Source organism: Hetaerina americana, unplaced genomic scaffold, assembly GCF_022747635.1.
Source record: "Hetaerina americana unplaced genomic scaffold, ioHetAmer1.1.p SCAF_3, whole genome shotgun sequence".
Lineage (NCBI taxonomy): Eukaryota > Metazoa > Arthropoda > Insecta > Odonata > Calopterygidae > Hetaerina > Hetaerina americana.
The window spans coordinates 56,181,884-56,202,077 of record NW_027286874.1 but is presented as its reverse complement, the minus strand read 5'-3'; positions in this window follow the sequence as shown (position 1 = coordinate 56,202,077).

Sequence of the window (20,194 nt, the reverse complement as noted above, 5' to 3'; positions counted from 1 at the left end):
ATTACGTAAGGGAACTAAAACAAAGAATGAATGAAACTCACTCTAAGGCTAAAAAAGTGCTACAAAGGGCCAAGGAAAGAAGCAAGGAACATTATGACAAGTCAGCAAACCTGCAGCTATTTGAAGTGGGTGACAAGGTGCTGCTGCATGACGAAAGTGTACGTCGAGGGAGATCGAAAAAACTGTCTTCCCAATGGACGGGTCCTTATGAGGTAATCGGTAGGGATGGGGTGAATGTCACCATTAAAAAGGGGAGGAGAAAAGGAGAAGTAAAAGTTCACTCCAATCGTCTAAAATTGTTTCTCTGACTCTCTACAGGCAGCCTCAGGATGAGTCCCGTAGTCTCCTTTTGTTTACTGCTGGTGACTTGTGCCATGGCAAGTGATTACCTGCAGGAAACTTACGAGAAGACCCCAGGGATTTTCTACAATAATATAGGTGAGGTTGAGCTCTTCAATAGTGAGTGGAAAATAGTGACATATGTGAATTTAGCCCAATTATTTGACAACGCCAACACCGTTAAGAAGTATGCAAGGTTGACAGGTGAATACTGTGAATTGCATAAGAATGCAAGCTGGATTCATCTCACGGGCTGCAGTACCATAGTTCCTGGAGTGAAGTCTAAACTTCTTAAATTGGAAGGAATGCGACGAATAATCACTCAACTTGCCGGGGGAAAGGCAAGAAGGAGGAGGGGATTATTCAATTTTATAGGTGAAGTGAGTAAGGTGCTTTTCGGGACTTTAGATGAGGCCGATGCGACTTTTTATATAGATAAGATAAATCAACTCGAGAAGGAACGCTCTCAATTCCTTACTATAGTTGAACAACATGTAACTCTGCTAAAATCCACAATTTCCACAGTGAATAGTACTTTAGCGGATGTGGAAGCCAACGAAGGTATTCTGTCTGAGGGGTTGGAGACATTAAAACATTATGTAAATGAGTCAACCGGGGAATTGAAGGTTCAGAATGCCTACTTTTCACTGACGATAACAGCTAATGAACATTTGACCTTATTAATCAATGCTGTGGATGATGCGATTCATCAATACGAGATCATCTTGGATGCAATCGTTGGTGCACATAAGGGGGTGTGGCAGCCACAGATAATTAGCCCTGACGATGTGATTAATATATTTAAGAAGGAACAACCAAATTTGCCCAAAGGACTATCCCTTCCTTATCCCCCGAGTGTGGTTTACACCAATGCCATTGTAAAATTGTTAAAATTAGATGTGTTTTTATCAAAGGATTTGTTGGGGTACGTGTTATATTTGCCCCTCTGTAATGAAATTAGATTTAATGTGTACCATGTGTTGCCTCTACCTACTCTTGTGGAAAAAACTAAAAATAAGTTCATTTTTATTCAACCAAATCAACCGTATTTGTTAGTAGATAAGATGAAAAGATATTTTTTGAAGCTATCCCTGGAAGAATTTAAAAATTGTAAGGAGATAACTAACAACTGGAGAATCTGTAGACAGTTATATCCATTACAACTATTGCAGATCCACAAGGATTGCGAAGCTGGCATGTTGCAACCAATTAATGCAATCCCTTCGTTTTGCGAACGTAAAATCGTTGAATTGAACCAAACGGTATGGATACCTACCGGTTCCAGCAAATGGTTGTATGTTGCGCCCCAGCCCGAAAGTGTGACTCTTCTATGTAATGAAAAGGATCCCTACGATATTGTCGTGCATGGGACGGGAAAATTGACCTTTCTCACTTTTTGCAAGGGGTACGGTCTGGGAACAGTTTTGCAAGGAGAATTAATTGTGAAATCTAATTACAAAAATAAGGATTTCATTCCTCCTCTAACCCTAAATTTTGATTGTTGTGTGGAGGAACGAGAGCCAACCTGGGCGCAACTGGAGGATCAATTACCATTGAGAGCTTTGGTCCGCCACGAGGCGGATTTGCGTGTTGCAAGTGTGAAAGTACACACTATTCAAAAACTAATTGAAAAGACAAAACAGGAAAATATTCACAAAAGTACCCATTCTCACCTTTCTGTCATGGGATATCTGTGTATTTGCCTAGCTATTTGTTTTCTCGTATAATGTTGTTTATGTAAATGCTGCTGTAAAAGGGATTGTAAACGTAAAACGGACGGGAAAGGGGGCGATTGTAGAGATATATGCCTCATCTTCAAACCTAAGATTATAAGCAAATTTCATGTTTCAAACGAACAATTACCATCTACCGCCAGTACGCCTGAGGTAGATTCTAGTAACGATGCCATGGAATTATGCGCCCTCAATCATTCAACGGGAAATACCCAACCAACACTGCCTCCAAATGTTTCTGGCAATGTAAGAGGTAGAAGATAAGTGATTGTGTCTCTGTACTAAAAAAAAATGTAATAATAAGGCTCTCATGTTATGTGTACTCATAGTGAATCTTCCATGAAATTTTGTTTTGTATCTATTATTGCATTTTATACTTGTGACATGTTAAGCAAGGTGTTGCTATGGGTAAAACCTCCAGAGGCTAGTGCGCCCATACGTATTTGGTGTCGAGAGAAACATTGTTCTCCCATGTTTCTCTCTGGTGATGGGGGGACGTGTTGCATCCGCGTGTTCTGCCGTGTGATTCACTGGCCAGGATGCCTACCCCCCCCCCTTATGTGATTAAGTAATGGCGTGGGTCCGACCATCCGAATCACCCCTGGTGACTCGATGTGGACTATGGACCAAGTGATTAAGTAATGGCGTGGGTCCGAGCATCCAAATCACCCCTGGTGACTCGATGTGGACTATGGACCGACAGCGATAACTGTTGACTAGCCGTGGACTAACCAGTGGGTGATCCCGAAGAGGTCAGTCTGGGACTCGGAACGCGAGAGGAAGGTTGGACCGGGGCCCCTCTGTTTGGAAGCGCCAAGCGGCACCCAGGGAATATATATATATTACTGTAAACTCTGTTCTCCTATATTAAATCGGGACCGTCGTTGTACTCTTATTTAGTTCCTTTTATTTTCCCCCATTTCTATCGAGGAACTCCTCTCCACGTCATCACCCACCAAACTCAAAGCTCCCGTTTTACCCTCGAGGCAGCCACTCGACTCGTGGGGTACTTTCTCGTGTCGCCAATATTCCCTCGAAGACGCGGGGATACGACACTAACACTTGCACAGAGTACCATATCACCCACAAAAGCACCATGAACGCCGGCAGACACTACACTCTAAATCTTGAATAACAGCCCGTTTGCAAAGCAAAATTTGCAAACATTCCCTTAACCCGGAACTCATGCTCTTCTTTATGTTATTTAATGCTCATGTACTTTGGTAACAATTGTTTCTTTCAAACTATTAAATCTTCTGTTCGTTCGCAGATTTCCGCGGCGATGAATAGGTTATTTCCACATTTTTCGGGCTGCGTCCGCGTATGTCGTTTAAATTCAGAACATTTTCGCCAGATATCCTGCTGGCGTCCTCAGGTCAAGGATGAAAAGAAGCTCGTTGTCCCGTCTTATATAAGGAAAATCCGGCGCCGATACCGGGAAATTTCTTCGGCCAATCAGGGAACGTCCTCATATTTGCGCGGAATAATTCTTTTCCACGCACTGTGGAGTGGATATCCATCCTCTCTGTTAAAGTTTTCTGGCCTTTTAACGATTTCAATGGCCTCTCTAATTATCCTCGGGAATTATCTCTTCTTCCTATGGAATGGTGACCATTACGAGCAGACAGAAGGAGCTGCGATGGGCTCACCCCTCTCCCCTGTTGTGGCTAACCTCTACATGGAGAGATTCGAAAAGAAAGCACTGGAGTCCTGCGACAAGCGGCCCTCACTGTGGCTAAGATATGTCGACGACACTTTTTTCATATGGTCACACAGAGAGGGAGAATTAAAAAAGTTCCTGAAACATCTGAACTCACAGCATCAAGCCATCCACTTCACTATGGAGGTGGAAAAGGATCATCAACTGCCCTTCTTGGACGTAATGGTGTACAGAAATAAAGGGAATAGGAGGCTTGGACACAGAGTGTACAGGAAGCCCACTCACACCGACCGCTACCTTAATGCTGCATCGCACCACCATCCCAGTCAGAAGACCTCGCTGGTAGACACACTTGTCAACCGAGCATATAAAATATGTGACTCCAATTCTATTGCCAACGAGAAGAAACACTTGACAACTGCCCTGCAAAGGAATGGATACAGCACTCATATGATCCAAAAAAGGGCCGAGAAGGAAGAAAAGAAGAGACAGACCACCGCTGTTCCTGACAGGGAGGAAGACTCCAGACCACAACCGAAGGCTTACGTCACCATCCCCTTCATCGCAGGGACTTCGGAAAGAATCGCGAGGGCTTTAAGGAAGCATGATGTGGTGACCAGATTCAACTGCGTCACCAAGATAGCTGACAACCTACCCGGACCCAAGGATGAAATTTCACCGTTACTATCAGAAGGCGTGTACCAAGTGCCATGCTCTTTCGGCAAATGGTACATCGGTGAAACATGCAGAGCGCTGAAAACACGCATGAGTGAACATCAGAGAGCAACCAAGACCAAACAGTTTAGAGTATTGGCCATCGCTGAGCACGCCTGAAGTGAACCCGGACACTCTACTCTGTTCGACGACGCTAAACTAATAGCGAAAGAAGAAAAATACTTCCCGAGGATAAGTAGAGAGGCCATTGAAATCGTTAAAAGGCCAGAAAACTTTAACAGAGAGGATGGATATCCACTCCACAGTGCGTGGAAAAGAATTATTCCGCGCAAATATGAGAACGTTCCCTGATTGGCCGAAGAAATTTCCCGGTATTGGCGCCGGATTTGCCCTATATAAGACGGGACAACGAGCTTCTTTTCATCCTTGACCTGAGGACGCCAGCAGGATAGCTGGCGAAAATGTTGTGAATTCAAACGAAATAAGCGGACGCAGCCCGAAAAATGTGGAAATCACCTATTAAATCTTCTTTTCCCATTCATCCTTCATTCCTATAAAATATCTATTCAGAACACCTGTATCAAATGGAAGCAGGCAACGTTCAATGGTGAGGCGTTTTGAGAGTGGAGCGAGCCATACCGAGCAAATCTGGTTTTCCGGTTCTGCTTTAATGACTGTTTGACGTATATGATAGGGAAAATTATTCCCAGGGTTTAAGTACTTTCAAACAATTCTTTTTTCTCAGTCTTGGTAGGCTAGGGGCTATATTTTAAAATGGTAGTATTGTTGCATCCGCGTGTTCTGCCGTGTGATTCACTGGCCAGGATGCCTACCCCCCCCACCTTATGTGATTAAGTAATGGCGTGGGTCCGACCATCCGAATCACCCCTGGTGACTCGATGTGGACTATGGACCGACAGCGATAACTGTTGACTAGCCGTGGACTAACCAGTGGGTGATCCCGAAGAGGTCAGTCTGGGACTCGGAACGCGAGAGGTAGGTTGTATATATTCCCTGGGTGCCGCTTGGCGCTTCCAAACAGAGGGGCCCCGGTCCAACCTTCCTCTCGCGTTCCGAGTCCCAGACTGACCTCTTCGGGATCACCCACTGGTTAGTCCACGGCTAGTCAACAGTTATCGCTGTCGGTCCATAGTCCACATCGAGTCACCAGGGGTGATTTGGATGCTCGGACCCACGCCATTACTTAATCACTTGGTCCATAGTCCACATCGAGTCACCAGGGGTGATTCGGATGGTCGGACCCACGCCATTACTTAATCACATAAGGGGGGGGGTAGGCATCCTGGCCAGTGAATCACACGGCAGACCACGCGGATGCAACAGTATCAAACAAATCAATTTACGTCGGTAACCCCTATGCCCAAATTCATACCTTAAATCTCATTCTCTTTCTATCGTATGTACTGCATAAGGAGGAAACAATACTCCCATAGAATTTTCGCAAAGCATGAGAGAGATTGTTTTCAATTATTTAATTACTCGTTCGGCATATTTGCTTCCCCGACTGCAGCCAGATCGTTTACTTCATGGGTCATCTGTGAAAACTGTCCCATCATAATTTCACACATTTTGCGGTGGAAAATTTGCGATGTTAATTTCTAAATTATTAAAATGCGATTCAACTAGTCTAAATGAAGCACAACACACTCCCTCGTAATATTGACTGATCTCTGTTTGAACGATCAAGGCACAATGGAAGCACTCCATTCATTGACAGAGATGTCACAGCTAACCAACAGATAGAAAGCATTGTCACTTTCAAACCTTAATTGTCCAGGAATGATTTCAATTTACACCTGTTGTCATATTCTATTATGGGGTATCGAAACTCAGGCATAAAATTCATCTGCTCGGCAACCCTTCTATATAAGAAATTAAATTTTACTCATTGCGATGCCTTTAAACAGAAAAGCCGCCTTTTCAAATTTTAAAATGTTTAATCTAACTTCTAATATTTTCTGATTTAGAGCTACCATAGCTTCTTAATCCAGGTTCTTCTCTCTTGTGATCCCTTCACATATTTTAAAGGTTTTAAAGATTTAATATGTGTACTTGCGTGTTAAGAGGAACCACGAAAAAGTCAAATCTGCTTCGAAAAATAGAGAATTTTAATTAATCTTTGATAGGATACTTTTAATGTGATATGACGCCTAAATCATTAAGTCAACAGAATCAAAATATTGAAAAACTATTTACGAATATGTTTAGCCTACTGCATTTTTTAAACAAAATAAAGTTTGAAGACTCAAAAACGGGTTTAACTGGAAATTAACCCGTTTAACATTTACTCCTGTATCTAATACGGAAATCTTAGTGCACTGAATATCTATGTTATTTATAATTTATTTCTAACAAAGTTCAACTTCAGTAAAAATAAAAGTAAAACGTAAGAAAGCATTCACGCGTGGGTGATTGATTGCTGATATAGTATCTGTATGTAATTATAGTATACTGTTTAAATTTAGAATTGGCCTTGCTTTGCATTTATAACTGTGGTAAAAAATTATTCAATGCTCATTAAACAAATACAAACGTAACTTAAGACGCTTAAACACCAATACATAAAATAACTCGCTCTTAGTCATAATTCTTGCTCTGGAAGTATTTTTCATTTTACCACAAGATTTTCACAAACTTTTCGAAAACCATTCCTGTCGAAGGTATTCGAACCTTACGATAACCGTTGATTCACGTCGTTAGCAAGTAATAAATTCCATGTGGTAATTACTTTTGAAAAGGACACGTTTTCTATTTAGAGCTTTCGGGATCCCAAAACGGAAACACATTTTTTGCGTAACATAATTAACCAGAAATCCAATTTGACAGCTGACCCTTAATTATAATTTCAAATATATAAGCAATTATTTTGTTTTCCTTTTTCTCTAAATAAACAAATGACCAAGCAGCTGCATACTAGCTAAAAGACCTTAGCGAGAGGAACTCGTTTACCTTTTAAACCACCCTAATAGGATGCCACAGATGTTCATCATCAACTAATCTGAATTCAGTATTTTAATGAGCCATCAACTACATGAATAAAAAGTAGATATCATTAAGATATTGCCTAATTTTCGTCTTAAATTGAAAACAGCATCTGTGTTACCATACCCTTATGTTGGAGATGTTATTAAGATTTTTTATCGGTCAATTTGCTTTTTTACGCTATTAAATTAAGTTTCCTGGAATTATTGTGTTGACTATGGACACTCTGTACTATATCTTTGAAACTAATGTAATATGAATAAAGGTATTGTAATACACTGAAAATCCTTAGTCTTTAATAGTATTCCCTAATTATTGATTATCCTGTCAACTTAGAACGATTTTATTCATTTGTCTATTGTATCTTTATCAAGGCATAAACGAGAATAATGGAGAATCGACTTTGGCCCAAGTAGGCACACACCTAAACTGTCGCGTGGAATAGCAATCGATGTCATTTTTCGACGATATAAACATTTTTTCTGACCAGCTAGTTCGTCTTCACATTTACTTTTCCGCATGTTACTCCAAACATTTATATATTTTCAAAATTGAGTGAGAAAAGGTTTTTAAATGCAAACGAATTAGTGCAAAGATGTAAATAACAACAGGTATTTTAAGGAAGAGAGATGATTACAATACCGGTTATTTCAACTGGGATACACAAATATTCTTATCATAAGGCGGACAATAAAGTGTACCGGAAATACAGTCTTTATTTCATAAAATATTAGTATTTACTTATTTCTCAACTGTCCTTTGCATGAATCATATGCATTAAATAAGGATACTATGGTGAGCATCTATTCAAATAACATAAACAGACTAAAATCGTATCATTAGCATGAATACTTCATTTCTCCAGTTATTTTTAATGCTCATTGATCAGTTTTACATGTAACTAATAAGGTCAAATTATGTATTTTCCATTGCATTCTCTACATATTTAATTCATGAAACGTGCTTTTCATATTTCCGTATTCATGACATTTTTGATGTGCGAATTTTCCCAATATTTTTCCATGAATTAAAGTTCTCTAATAATATATGTAAATTGATTCAAAATGGCATACTCACAGAATGGAGTAGTTTAAGATCCACGACAAAAAATCCTGCAGCGCTGAACTCAAAGTGTCTGCGTTCCATCTGCGAGCAAAATATGCTCAACTAGAAGCAAGCGAAAACGTAATTATTTTCATATGTCATTCAAACTATCAGGATGAATATATAATTTGTATATCTTTAAGGGAATGGGATCAATAATGAATCTGAATAAGGCCTAACCTAATCGAAATCAATTTAATAGTTACCGTTTGTGATAGAGAAGTGGCTAGGTCAAGTTTGAAATGCCATTATGAATGTGTATTTAGAATGAGATCATTGCTTTATGGATTATAATCACCAAGCTGAAAATATACAATCCCTAACAAGTTCAGAGCTGCTAGGATGATAATGTTTAGGGTATACTATTGAGATATATTCAGATATAACGTAAAAATGAGAATTACCGCCGTTGAAATATTAAAGGGTCCATACTATCATTCGTAATTGGGCTTAATTTAATCTTGAAGGATTGTTTTAATTTTTAAATTATGTTGCTTCACTTTGGAGCAATGGGTTGCTCTTATTGTCAGCCTGCAAATATTTATTAAAATTCTGTTGGAATTATGCTAGTTCTCTTGTAATTTTTCATAATTTTTTAATAAAAATATTATTTCTTATTATTATAAATAAAATTACAATATTCAAAACCGGTAAAGTAATTTAGTTTTTTATAGAGCTGTAATATTTCTACTTATAACTATTTATGCTTGAATAATACTTTGTCACCCATGGCTATTGGCTCTGGTATTGTGATTTTTAATTCAATCATTGCGTAAAAGCTTATGTTTTGGTTACCTTTCAGACTTCAGATTGAATTTACACTTCAAAATTAATCAAATAAATATTGCCACTGAAAAAAATGGAGGCATTATAATATGATCTAATTTTTCAGAGGTGAAGAAGACTTTTTCCCACTCTTTTAATGCTACTTCTTTGAAAAACTCCTGCGCTTTCTTTTACCCTTATATCACCTCGAATTAGTTAGTGCCTCTAGTTTATTTATCCTTTAAAAACCTCAAATTTACTAGGAGAAAGCCCTCAAACGCCAACTTATATGTCAACAAACCATTTAAATCAATCCATTTTGTTTGATCGTCTCATTTATTACCTCTTCGGAAGCATTTCCTTCCATTTTCTGGCCGCGAAATTCCTGAAGAAGAATTTGCGTCCGGGTCACCTGCGTTCAAAAAGAGAAAATTAGAGCCAAGAAATGTAACTCCCCAAGTTGAATGTATTAAATCATTGCAAACCATGATAAACCCATTTCGCTTGAATACACGTACTGAACTAACAGCGAAGTAGTTAAACTCACTTGAAAAAGTACGTGCAAAGAGTATCCACTCTTTAATGGAGCAGGATCATTTCCACCCTATTATTTATAATCAATTTTGACTATTTAAGCGCAATGTATTTAATTAATGTTTCCATAAATGCAGCGATTTCAAAGAGTAAAAATTATTTGCCTTGATCGGTATTTTAATGAACCGAATGGCTGCATTTTAATACAAATTAGCGGATGACTCCGTTTAAGTAACTGTCGCGGCATCTCGCGCAGTTATTTGAATTTAATATTGCATTCCATACTTTTGGTTTCCCATGAAATTTAGTGGTACTACATCCTTCACCAATACGGGGCAATATTTGGGATTTTGTCCAATTTTAGTATAACTTTTACGCCCTTGCAGTAAAATTTGCACGGACAAACGTATCATTCCTGGTGCTGTCACCATGAAAAAAGCCTATTACATCAAACAACGAAGAGAAATGTAATATTTATTGAAAATACTCATAATTTGAAGCGAATTCTTTGCAATGAAATTATTTTCAGCGAATAAGCAGATCATTCCATATACTGCAAAACTCAATTAATAAAACGGATTTTTAGATCGTTAAAACGTTCATGTCATTAATGATATAATAATTAAAAACAAAGAAAAAACTCATTTCATTAATAATATTTAAGGTAGAGAAATTCATCTGACTAGGGGTACAGATCCTACGTGGATTTAAGAACATTTTTTTGGTAATGCTACAAGTTCTGATAGCATATCAGAACAACCTTATTTCCGATATTCTTTGCCATTCATCATTGAGTTGCCCTAAACCTTCTTTTCAATGCATAAAATCTTTTCTTCTCACGAATGATTTTCAGGAAAAGAGCCTTTTTTCCTATTTTGAGGACTTCACGTCCCGCGTCCCTTCATCATATTTTAGTTTATTTCAGAACCACGGGTTGGAGGGCAGGGTAAGAAATGTTCCTGATATTCACTGCGTGGAACATGTTCTCTCCTACCCCCTCCCCCCCCCCGCCACTTCAACTGACCGTGCTGCAAACGCGGTGACACGTGTAGCAGACGTTCACAAGCCGGCTGAGATACACGAGGAGCTGGAAGAAGAGGATTAGAAGGTAGAAAGTCAGGTAGTGTATTCTGTTCTCGACGCTGCTGGGTAGCCGCTGACTGGGTCTGTATCGGTGATCGAAGATCATGAATAGCCCAGCGTACAGGGTCAAAACTGCAGCCAACCTTCCACCAATTGTGTTCACCAGAAGTTCATGGCCAAACCTATATCCCCAAAATGTTTCAGTGAGAAAAAAAGAGAAATGGTTCACAAGTTTGACAAACGTTGAAGCACATCGGCTGCCAGGAATTCTCAGTAACAAATAATAGTATTTGCTCATTCTAGTAACCTCCGTGAACTTTATCATTCCCTACTGGTTATTAGAAATTAATCTAACAATTGTCATGCATCCCAGTTGGTTCTAATCGAACTCCCGTGAATATTGATTGAAATTGAATCAATTCCGCAGATAATATTCAGTTGTAAATTGTAAAACTGATATCTCCAAAAGTTACATAACCATTTTAAATTTGCTTATATTGAATAATTACTTTTAGGCACAAGTGAGGACTTGGGTTTCAAAAACGGAAAGTGATCCATGATTTCCAAAATGATAAAATACGGCAGTTGTAGATTAACGGCATTCATGAATCAAATCATTTAGCTCATTATCATCATTTCTTCAAAAACTATTGCGGTCGTATGTATGATAATTTCCAAACGCAATTGACACCAATAAAATGTGGATAAAACTAAATCACCGCACCTGTGATTGATTCCGTCATGTAAATCCATCATAGATCCGTAAATACGCCTTAACTCATTAATTTCTTGATCCAATGGCTTCGTCATCACTGATGTATTCCTCGTCGTTCCCACAATCCGTCTGATGGCTTTACGATCACCCGAGTGACTCGGCGTCATATGTTTTGCGGTCCCCTTTTTGCAGCCAACCCTTTTCGCTTGACGTGTTTTGAGCCACTGGCTCCATCCTCGGCACAACACCGAAGTGCATTCCCTAAAGAGAATTGCTTTTAGTTCCCGAGTCATTTGGCGGGCGTTTTGACGTATTTCATCCTTGTTATCTTGTCTAGATACCAAACACCCACCCAACCCTTAGGAATCAATTTTGCTCCCCTTTTTTATGTAATAATAAATGCCACAAAAACCTGACTTTATGAAAACAATCCTTGACTGCAAAAGTAAACTTTCAAACAAAAGAGTATTCTATTATTAAGTGAATCGTATATGCTAAGTTAAATGTACCACCAAAAATATTAAGTTAATATTAACCAAGGGAATTTTCATTGTGAAGATATTTTGACTACTTTCCATTTGAATATTATAATTAGGTCAATAATAACAATTAAAATACTTTTAAAAGTCTGGCATCGGAAAATATTTCTCCTCAAATTCAAAATAAATATACATATATGTTAACACAATTATAAGTCTAGTTTTAGTATTTCAAAATAACATTACTATGCCACCGCTTTTCGCTGATTCTCCAAATATTTTCCGTAAATTGATGCATGTAGAGTCACCGTAATATTAGAAATATGCAAGAAAAACAACGTAATATAGTCCATAAACTAAAGTAACAAAATACAGGAATATGATGTGTTTAGGACATTATTTGACAAACGGTATTGATGTATTACATTCCAGTTGGATTCTAATATTACTAATCTTGAAACGAAGTTGCGCATATTGTTATAAATAAAATGTTGGTAAAGGCAAATCTTATCGAAGACGGTGGCCCTTCAGCTTAAATTATTAAAGATAAAGGAACCCTTGATCGTGGAACCCAAGTAACAGAAGAATGAGTTTTCTTGAAGTAAGATTACATTACGCCTCTGACAATGAAGAAGAAATTAATATCCGAAACGTCAGTACCCTATGAATCGTGTGATTTGAAAATCATACCTAGACTCCCCACCATTTCGCTCTTTCGGCGGAGCTGCTCCAAAACTTCACATCTGCACCCCACACAGCCTACCTTTTTCTCTTCCGACCAACTAGAGTGGGGAGGCATGGGTTTGACCGGCACCCAAAATTCTCCATCCCTCCCCTAGACGTCGTCACGTCAAGCGGGCGGCCACGACGCCACTTTCCCGCCTCCTCACCCCTTCTCCACCGGGAGAACCCCTCCCCAAACCGCCTCCCCAGCATCTCCTCCAGATGGACGTTCATCGCCACCATGGCGCTCCTCAGAATCGCGCACAGGGACGTCATCTGCCCCTCGGACGCGATCGAAGCCAACTGGATCCACATGAAGGGCGCCTGCTGCAACCAGGACGGTATCGCCCAGCGGGTCTGAAAGAAGGTGGAAAAGAAGACGTCTGTGTCCTCGAGGAAGGCCAACTGCCCTCCCGATCCCGCGGTGGTGGAATTGGTCTCCGATCCGCCGGCGATGTCCTCGGCCTCGAGCACGGCCGGCGTCGTGGGCCACCAGCTCCTGGCGGTTGTGCTCTCATCGCCCGAAGGGAGGGAGTTCGAAGAGGCGTTTCGTCTCAAGCCGTGAATGTCCGTTAGTGCCATCATATGGAGGGCCGTCTCTGCCTTTGCCAGGCAGAGGGTGATGAAGAGGATGTACGAGTAACGTCCTAGGAGTCCAATTCCCGATTCGACCTTGAAATTCGATTGAAATAAGAAAAAAAAATTGATCCCAATCTATTTGCCTGGAAAACAATTTGTTTGCTGGGTAAGCTAATTAATTTTTGTATTTAACTAGAATATTTAGCTACTACTATTGATCTACGCACTCCTCTCCCCACACCGCGTGTTTTATTTTCCAGTTCACCGGTGTACCATTAATGCACTGTTGCTGGTAAATTATTTCTTAAGCATGGCTACCGAGGAGGGTCTCTTTTATTGAGTGCTAATGCCTCCTTCCAATGCGTGTCCCCAAAACTGGAACATAGGTCAATCCAATGCAACAATTTCAGGGTGTAAAAATCATTCATCTTGACCGGGATTAGAACCCGGATCCCTCATTGTCCGGCCGTGTGCTTTAGCCAGTGAACCTACCGATGCGTCCTCTTATACATTCCGCGATTTGGAGGTCTTAAAAGGAGCAAGATGCTGTGGCGAAATACCGTTCATAAAATATCACAGGCATTCGTAGTCGTGCGCGTTGCGCCACAGTCCAAGAGGTTAAATCCAACTTAAAACTCTAGGGGTATTTTACCTTTAACAAATTCCCAAAAACTGCGGGAGATGCACCGACAGTAACTTTTAACGGAGTCATCCGCTAAATGTGCATTACAATTTTTTTTCATTCTTTCCCTTTCTCACCATTAATAACCGCCGATCCACGTACTTTAATTAAAACCATAACTTTATTACCATAAACCGTTTTCAAGATGGTGCATGCAATCATTTATCACTATTTAGCATATATTTTTTTTCAATAACTCAACTTTTAATGTCGCTATATTTAACTCAAGGCGTTTTTTAGCAACTCAAACTAAACCTAAGGTCATTCGGATACTTTTGTAACTCAATTTCATAATAACTCGGAACTTTTTTCAAGTATTTATTATGCAAGTAAAAACACACTTCCAAAACTAAAAGATATCAAAACTTTAAAATCAAAATGTTCTCAAGAACTAAGTCATATCACGAAGGACAACATGTGAACTACTTGAAGAGAAACTAGGGTAACCTAAATTCATATTTTTTGCATACGATGCATTTTTTATGCGCTTGGCGGTAGTTTTGGTCCCTAACCATCAGGGGTTATCAATCTGAGAATTGATTGGTGACAGTTCCCCAAACTATCTCGTCTTTTCACATTATCTTCATTCCCTCAAAGATCCTTGCACCGACATGTTCCTTTCCCAGCTCCTCATAGTTCATTCTTAGCATTCTTCTGTGATTTTTCCCCTACATGTTCCCTTCAGATATGATATTTAGTACCCTATCGGGCCACAGGATGTGTCCACTTGATCTCCCTCTTCTTTTTGTATGTGCCCTTTATAAGTTTCTCGGTTATCTTCGTTCTCTTTCGTGTCGTACATATTTTGCCCTTCATCGTATACACTTTCTTCTTGTGAGATTTTTGTTTCCGAGTTTTGCTGTTTTTTTCATTTGAAAAGGGTGCTGTTATAAAATTCAAAAATTCACATTTATACATACAAATTTACTGCCCTTCGCGCCCTCGATTTTACACCCTAGTCTGATTTTCCCGAAAGTGAGACTCAGCTCAATGAAGTTCTCATATGCAAAAACATGAAGAACTAAAGCTTCATAATTTTTGAGAGTGCTTTACAAAAAAAGAAGTTTACATGCATACAATATTTGCACATGTTAGGCTATAACATATGTATATATATATATATATATATATATATATATATATATATATATATATATATATATTTATTTATTTATTTATTTATTTATAATCTTTTTTGGTTTATCGTATTCCATCCCTTCCTTTAGTGAAAATTAACTTTGAAATTAACATAAGTGTTGAGATTTTGAGTGGCTACATCCTCGAAACACCCGAAAGTTTCCACTTATAGTTGAATAGTCTAGCGTACAATGCACGAGCAGGACAGATTATGAAAATAATTAAAATATTCAGAACTGTAAGTGTGAAATTACATGTTACTCAAAAACAAAGCTTTACACCTCAATTCGTATAAGAGACATCACGAGGTGTTTTGGGATTATTTTTACGAGATTTGACGTAAAAGTTATGAGTGTACCATATTTCAGCGTCTTGGACGTGCATCTTCGGCAAGTAGACTAAACATTTTGGATGTATATTATGCAATAATTTTTTTGCTGAAAATCATTAATATTTTAGTGAATCTTCATTGCTATATATGTGAAACACTATTAAACTTAATTATTCATCTAGGTTGGACAATGTGTGATAGTGGTTGAATTTGTAAATCAAATAACTCGATTGCGAGCCAAACCCCACCAGTGTCCTACTTATCACGGGAGTCGCGGGGGCCTAGGGTGAATGCCGCACCGGGTGGACTGGCAATTAAATATTTGCACGAGTAATATAACCCGGCGTGGCCCAGGCTGTGAGTCGGTCGATAACGGAGAAATGTTGTCTAATATCCTTTCCGCTTCACACAGATACCGAATGAAACATGTATTTACTTTTATATCGTCGAAAGTAACGGGTTCAAGACACGCACACTTTCGGTGCGTAGAAAACTGAATATTAAATTTCATTTGCTGTTTCGTTTACTTCGCAAATAATTGGAATAACTTTTACCATTCACTCGTAGTGATAATACGTAATCATTTCTTATATTTTCCTTTGATTTATAAAATGTGATTTTCCGGCCACCTTATCGGTGGAGGATCGATGTTTCTGCCCGTTAATTCAGTTGTCGCCGATTACATTATTGCCTCGTTAATTTTCTACAACCTAGAGCTTAGGATATATTCGCAATTCACTGAGATAAATAACCTCGATGAAAAAATCTCTTCTTGACTCAAAGGGATGAATAAGGTAAATCTCTCCCTGGTTGCATCTGCCATTGAAATCTCTCATAAACTCTACGAATACACTACAACTAGCAGCTGTATTTAATTGTAAAAAAAATCGCATTTTAAAAAATAGCTACTAATATACGTATGTGCTCGCTTCAGTCTAAAATTTTACCTCCTATTCATTTACCTAAACTTCTTTTTTAATTTCATGGTGGGGTGACTAAGAGTTAATTGGTGAATCGACGGATCTCCAAAAGCTCCAGACTATGCGTTAAAGTCTTAGGGTAATTATTTATAGAAAAATAAAAACCTTGAAATTCCACATTAATTTAATCTTCCTTGGCCATGGTTTCCCTGCTGTGTGGCGTCATCAGGTGGATATGACGGGATGATGGGCGGGATGGAGGAAGAGTATTAAGGGTAAGGTTAAACCGTCCCCTCTTCCTGGCAATATATATATATATATATATATATATATATATATATATATATATATATATATATATATATATATAGGTGGGAGACGTAGGGAAGGCGGAATCGAACAGATTACAGTAGAAAAAAATGTTTTCTTGACCGGGACTTGAACACCAGATCCTTCCACTTGCGGGATGCTTTAACCGCTTGAGCTATCGAGGGAACTTTATTACTTAATTAAACACTGAGATCTGTTGGTCTTATATGTCGCCATATATATATATATATATATATATATATATATATATATATATATATATATATATATATATATCTTGAAATGGCATTCATTTGGCTCTGTATGGCCTATCAGCATCCGGGCCTCAATGTCGTTCACTGATGAGAATGGTTTTAATTGTCACTTTGTGGAAGCGATGCGTGTCGGAGAGGTGAATACTTAGTTCTTCCGCATGAGTTTTGGTGTGCGTGGCTTTTGTTTCGACTTTCAGGGTCTTGATCACAACTTTGTAAGTTGAAACCTGGGTCTCGGATGTTGCAACAGTTGTGGTGAGCAGATGGTTTTCTTTTGCGATTTTGTGTCAATTCCTCCTCCTCCCTCTCACTTCTTCCCTATCTCCGCTCCCCTTAGCCTCTTCTCTCCCCAACCATTCCTCTCACCTCTCCCCCGCCTCCCAGTCTCCCCTTCCCCTCGCCCCCTTCCCTTGCTCTCGCACCCCTCACCTCTCCTATTCCAGCAGTCATTACTTCTATATCTTCCGATGAAGACGGAGCTGAATTCCGTCGAAATGATCAAGAAATAACGTGAGTGATTTTTTTATGTGTTCTTATATTGTTTGTTGCTGTCAAAGTTTTATATATATATATATATATATATATATAATATATATATATATATATATATATGTTTATATATTTATATTTATTTATTTATAAATATATATATATATATATATATATATATATGTATACACACATACTCTAGTATGCAATGTATTGCATAGCGATACAATTTACCTGATGATGTCACATGGTGGTGAAACCATGACCGTGTCAGTGGAAAATAAAAATTAATTTGTGGAATGCAGCGGTTTAAATTTCCTGTATGAGGGAAAAAATCCACAAAATAACGGGTCAAATTGTTTGAGCTGAGTTTAAATAAAATATTTAGTTTTCTAAAGCGGCGAGGAAGCCTGTTGGGTATAGAGTTCATCTAGCTACCGGAAGATTCAAATTCAGATGACGACTCTGGTCACCCATAGCTTTCAGGTACTAGATCTGGGATTTAGGTGTATATCTATACTCGTATCTAGATCCTGTGAGACCGTATGAGACCCTACCAGAGAAACCTGTTTAGTTAATTTCACCTAAGTTATGGTTTCAAACGAGTTCAGCCCTTCCCTCGCCTATAAAACCAACTTTCGAATTGATCCATTCGGTTTTTAGTGAATTTAAGTGTCGGCACTATGAGGACATAAAAACCCAAAGCACTTCTTGGTAAAATAAAGTAAAACATATTTTAGGCATAATAATATTTTAGCTACTTTAATTAACTATAATCCACCTGGTTTTGGTAGGTTTTCAATGGATCCTCTTGTTTCAAATGTATCCTCTTGTATCGACGCACAAGTTTACAAGCAGTACACAACTACGCTAATTTTTTCCTTTAATTTTCCCGAGTTTCTTGTTTACTTGAAGTGTCCGTCATCGTAGATTGCAGTTACCATGGAGATTTGTAAAAACTCAAGCAAATCATAGCAAAATATATATATACAAAGTTCTAACAATTGAATTGTACTCGTAGTATTATTTCACCCGAAATATAGGAAATTGTTGGATATATTGTCACCTTTTCTCCCAAGTTTGCTTTGGCGCGCTTCATCAATCGGCGAGCGTCGCACAGCAGTGTTAGTGATGCCCTTCGGCGCCAGAGGGCAAACATTCCAGCCGAAATAGCCAGGGTCGCATGGATAGTGGTGGCGCCAGTCATTGCGAACCTCGGAACTAGCGGCGATCCCTGGCGCCATTCTCTCTGAATTCGGGCGAAGCTAAGGCGGCCTACCAAAGTGCTAGAGGTGACGGTCACGGCAAGATGAAGGACGGAGAAAAAGATGCTGTATGTCGGAAGTCTCCAAGGTTGTCCTCCCTGAAAGAATCAGTGATGATTAGGTCAATAAATTGTCATTTTTCTTGCATTGTAAATGAAGGTACCACCCTCATGGCTGTGAGATGGCCAAGACGATCGTTCCCTTCTACTTAAAAAGTTTGATAAAGTGCCCTAGCGTACCCTATGGTTAAGACTGTCCAAAATTCATTTTTCGAAGCCCACCGTCAATATAAAATAAATGACGAAAATAGAACCATCGCTATGGAAATTAATTTCGGGCACATTGAGATAAAGCGACTAAAAAGGATCTTTATATACAGTGGAATGGGTCAATATCGTACATCGATTGTATTTTCTATAGCGCCATATGGTGCTAATTCCGGAAGGTCCTTAAGGGTTCAAGTTTCTTTGATGGCACTTAGAGTCCCATGGTGGTGTCCGTTGAGGGAAAAATTCACTTTTGGCAATAGCAAATAGTCTGCTTGTGCCAATTCGGGACTGCAAGGGGGTTGGGAAATCGTCCCGATGCCGTTGCAGTTGGTCTTTGCTAGCAGGCACCCGACTCTGCTCTTGGTCGTCCGTCAAGACCTTCGGGACGAGTTTAGCGCAGATCTTTCGCATTGCTAAATTTTCGGTGATAATGGTGTGTAATGTCATCTTATCAATGCCAATACGATCTGCGACTATGAGCACACTTAACCCACGCGTTGTGACGGTCTGAATTCAGCACTTCACGCAAAAGTCAGGAATACATTGTTACCGATACTTTTTATACAAATGTAAACACCCGTTTCTTACTTCTCTTCCTAACGAAGCCTATCCCGACTCCCCATCCACCATATGCATCTGAGCAGTCTGAGACATGCACAGATTGCGAGTAAGTCTCTTATTCCTCCAATCTACACCTACACATTCATTATTTCTACCTTCTAAATGCCTTCTTGAAATGTACGAAACATACAAACACATCCTGATTGTATTATACAGGGTGCGGCAACATAACTCCCTTTTTTGAAATGCTTCCTTAATTTAAAAAAGGAAGTTATGTGGCCACACCCTGCATATTCCTCTCTACTAGTGAATTAATTACTGCCATGGGATCATGCTTCATCCTGGTCATCCCCTGAGTATTCATTTTCCCTGCTCTCCACCATCTCATTGATCATTCTGAGAACCATTTATGCTGCGTGAAAAATGAAGCTTATTGTTCTGCAGGCCTCGCACATGTCTGCATTTCCCTATTTTGGATCGAAACTAACGCTAATCTGACGAAATCTTACGGCTAAATTCCTCCCTTATAATTCTACGAATTAGTAAATAAAACTCTTTCTCCCA